The following is a 4,566-nucleotide window of genomic DNA, read 5'->3' as shown; positions in this document are numbered from 1 at the left end:
TTGGATAGAAGCTTGTTGATTTCTAATTGCTTGAGCATTTTGTTCATTCGTTTGTTTCTGAGATGTGAAAAATTGCGTTTGAGATTCAACTAGCTTTGACATCATATCTTCTAAATTTGGCTTTTTATCATCGGTTTGTGGTGGTTTATTTGGAAAAATAAGTCTTTGCTGGTTGTAAGTATAATTAGATACTTGTTGATTGCTAGGACCTTGTTGGTTGTTGTATGGAACATTTCGGTTATAATTCTGATTTTGCTTGTAGTTTAGTCTTGGCGGTTGATAATTATTTTGATAATTATTTCCAGGCCTTTGGTTCATATATGAAACATTCTCTCTTTGTTCCATTGTTTGTTCAATACTGAGACAAACTTTTGTCAAATGTGGTCCTCCACACTGCTCACAACTAATTCGTATTGCGTGAATATCTTTGTTCATCTTTTCCATTCGTCTCTCGAAAGCATCTAACTTTGCAAAAATGGAATCAAAGTCATGGCTAGAATCGGCTCTAGCCGCTTTAGATGATCTAACGATGTCTTTTTCTTAATGCCACTCATGTGAGTAGGAGGCTGTGTTATCAATAATTTTGTAAGCTTCAGTTGCGGTTTTCTTCATAATGGAACCACCAGCTGCTATGTCGATGTCTTTTCGTGTAGTAATGTCGCATCCTTGGTATAATATTTGTACTATTTGATAAGTGTCTAAACCATGTTGAGGACATCCTCTCAACAACTTTCCGAATCTTGTCCACGCCTCATATAAAGTTTCATTTGGCTTCTGTGTGAACGTAACAATTTCTCCTTGAAGTCTTACGGCTTTAGATGCCGGAAAGAATCTTTTAAGAAATTTCTCAACTAAAACATCTCATGTATCAATCGCCCCTATAGGTAACAATTTTAACCAATCTTTGGATTCTCCCTTTAAAGTCCAGGGAAATAACATGAGATAGATCTGTTCATCCTCAACTTCTCTGATTTTAAATAGAGTACATATCCTATTAAAGGTTCGAAGATGTTCGTTTGGATCTTCTTTTGGTGTACCACTAAATTGGCATTGATTAGTTTCCATGTGTAGGATTTGTCCTTTGATTTCATAATCTGGCGCATTAACGTCTGGTTGAGTAATTGCATGACCTTGGCCAGTGCGTGTAGCTCTCATTCGATCTTCCATACTTAGAGGTTCTTGATATTCCATGATTGAATTTGTTGAATCTGAATCACTAGAGGATTCTGATTTAATTGTTTCTTCCTTGACAATCTCTGGTTGAGTAATTTGTGGTTCAGGAGGAATGATTAGTGGTTCAGGATCTCTGAATTGTCCTTGAATATCCTCTGGATTCTCAATTGTGAGGTCGGGTTCAAAAAATGGATTTTCGGAAATTTGAATTGGAGTACTTGGTCGACTAGATGATGATTCTAAAGAAAAATCAACGGCGACAATATTGGCTAGATGTCTTGATCGAGTTACAGGTGGTGAACGTATGAAAGGTGGTGAACGTTTTGCTCGGTGCATTCACTGAATATCCTATTAGTTATAAAGATAAAAATTATATAAGTTATCAAATTAATAGAATTTTATGATTTTGCCCACGTTTCAAATAGCCAATAGATGCAGCAGGTAGCCAGGACCCTTTAAATCGGAAGCCCACAACTCGCCACTAACAAATCTAACTATTACTACGAATCAGAAAATTTTGGATGTCTATCAATTTAACCACTTAAAATAATTTTCATTTTTTTTGTCAGGATTTAAAGAAAATAAAGAAAATTGTGTGTCCTAAAAACTAGAGCGTCGAAATGAGAAAGAAAAAGAGTGCGTCGAAAAATAAAGGGTCGAAAAATAATAATAAGAAAGTAAAGCGTCGAAACTTAAAAGTCTAGAAACTAAATATTAAAAGTTGAGTCTAATGGTATTAAAGCTTAAAAGGAATTCTATATCCAAAACGGCAATAACTTAATTAGGCACTAAAATCTATTTAAAACTAAAGCGATAAGTGACGTCGTAAAATTCTAAAGCGCCTAAATCTTAATCTAAAGAAAATGCACATAAGGGATTTTACGGCAAAGCTTAAGAATCTAGAAATATAAAATTACTACGGAAAAATACTAAGTTTAAACTTAATTACGAACGAAAATTATAAACTACGTATTAAATAAAAGATACAAAAAAATGATAAAATTACTTATTTTTATAAAAATATTATTTTTATATTGTTATTTTATAAAAGTACTAATTTTATATAATTAATAATAATATTAACACTTAATATTACCAAATATAAATTAAAACTAAACTTAAAAACTAATTAATTAAATAAAACCCTAATTAGGTTAATAATAAAAATAATAATTAATTTAAACCTTAACCGTATTAATTGCTGTACGAGGATGGCCTGTCAAAGCTTCTCATGCGGTCGCATGAGTTTTATGCACCTGGGCCATGCGATCACATGGATATGAATACCAGGCCTGTTTGTTGGGCTGCTACAGTGATCGGCCTGATTTCTATTTTAATTATATTTTTTTCTGATTTTTAATTTATAAAAATAAAATAATTTAAATAAAACTTATAAATTAAAAAAATAATTTACTTATTAGTTTTTATAATTTTTAACAATAAAAATATAAACTTTTTTTTAATTTAACTAAACTTTAAAAATATAGATATATATTTTTTCTTTTTCTTATTTTTATATTTTTGTTTTTAATATTTAAAACTTATGTAAATATATTTTTACAAAAATAGCTTAAAACTAAATTTTTTTATTATAGCGTTTTATTACGTCTCCGGTAGCGGCGCCAAAAATACTTGATGTGTGCGAGGTGTAGTACGAAAGAGATTTTATTTTACTACGAAATACTATTAAATACGCTAAAATTTTACACAAATTATTTATTTATTTATTGAATGGATATACCTAAACCTTGCTACAACACTTATAGACAGTGTACCTAATCGTAGAGTAGTGTAGTTTTTAGTAAGTCCGGTTCGTTCCACAGGGAGTCAGCTAAGTTTAACGCTATATTTATTTTAAACTACATTTGTATAAATATATATACACATAAGTAGTAGTAGTAGTATTATTATTATTTTTATTATTATTATTATTATAAAGGGGGTTTTTACCGTTTAGTGACCGTTTTGTCGATTTTATGTCTTAAGTCACAATTAAAACCTAATGTAAAATATTAAATATAAATATAACTTAATTTAAAGCATAAAGTAAAGGACGATAAATAAAAGTGCGATAAATAAAAGTACTATAATTAAAAGTGCAGTAATTTGAAGTACGATAAATAAAATGACGATAAATAAAAGTGCGATGAGTTATAAATTAAGAGAATTATGCTTATTTAAACTTCCGTAATCATGATGTTTGACGTGTTGATTTTAATTTATTACCATGGGTTAATTGTCCTTTGTCCTGGATTATTCGATACGTCCATATGGTTTTTGTCCATAATAGTCCATCGGTCATAAATATAAAGTGCGAGTGTCCTCGTCAAATTACCCTTATACCCGAAGTCAAATATTCTATATAATTGGGGACTTAAACTATAATAAGGTCTTAATACTTTGTTAATGATTACACCAGGTTATCGACTGCGTGTAACCCAAGGTTTTAATACGTTGTTAACAATTACACTAAGTATCCTTGTATGTAATCTACCCCTGTTTTAATGAGTCCATTGACTATTAATCCATCCCCGTATCCGGTTAAATGAACGATTATTAGTATTTATAAATATCCCACCCATCGTATCCGATCGAGTGTATGTGGTTATTTATAGATACATAAAATTGTAAATCTCTATATTAAATTAACGAACTATCATTCAGTTAAACAAATATAAAGCCCATTAATAGCCCATAGTCCAATTTCCACAAGTGTCGGTCTTTTGTCCAAACCCCAATTATGGTCCAAAGCCCAATAACCCAGTCTTTATAGTTAGTCCAACATTACGATTACTTCGGCTTAAATAAACATAATAATAACTTAGCTACGAGACATTAGTTTAAAAAGGTTGAACATAACTTACAATGAGTATTAATCGCGTAGTGTTACACGGACAGAATTTCGACTTATAAACTTAAAACATTCGCCACTATAACCTTATTATTATTAACTTAATATTAAAATTATAATTATAAAATAAATATAAATATATTTGAGAGAGTGATCAGAGAGATGTATGATGAAGGTGTATCAAACTCGTCCGAAAAATGTTGAATTTATAGATGTGGCCAGACTTTAAGGCTCATGCGATCGCATGGGCTTCCTTTGCATCTGCCATGCCATAGCATGGACAGGCTGTCCAGACTCAATCATTTATTAAAAACGTGGGCTGCTCGATTTATTTAATATATAATATATTATATATAATTTTATATAATTATATATATATATATATATATATATATATATATATATATTATATTATATTCTTGTGCATAGTTGACTTGTAATTTTAGGTCCTTTGAGTCACGCGTTGATAGTTGGCTCAGGTCCCGGTTCCGGATTTTCGAACGTCCTTTCGTACGATTTAATATCTTGTACTTTGCGTTTCG

General features: G+C 30.6%; 1 non-coding gene across 1 annotated transcript; it reads left to right on the top strand.

Annotated features, from left to right (window-relative positions):
- Positions 1 to 700: 700 nt before the first annotated feature.
- Positions 701 to 807, top strand: LOC139851137 (small nucleolar RNA R71). The gene has a single exon (XR_011760497.1). It is a non-coding gene; the product is annotated as a small nucleolar RNA R71 (small nucleolar RNA).
- Positions 808 to 4,566: the final 3,759 nt, after the last annotated feature.

Source organism: Rutidosis leptorrhynchoides, chromosome 5, assembly GCF_046630445.1.
Source record: "Rutidosis leptorrhynchoides isolate AG116_Rl617_1_P2 chromosome 5, CSIRO_AGI_Rlap_v1, whole genome shotgun sequence".
Taxonomy (NCBI): Eukaryota; Viridiplantae; Streptophyta; class Magnoliopsida; order Asterales; family Asteraceae; genus Rutidosis; species Rutidosis leptorrhynchoides.
This window is presented reverse-complemented; position numbering and strand designations above follow the sequence as displayed.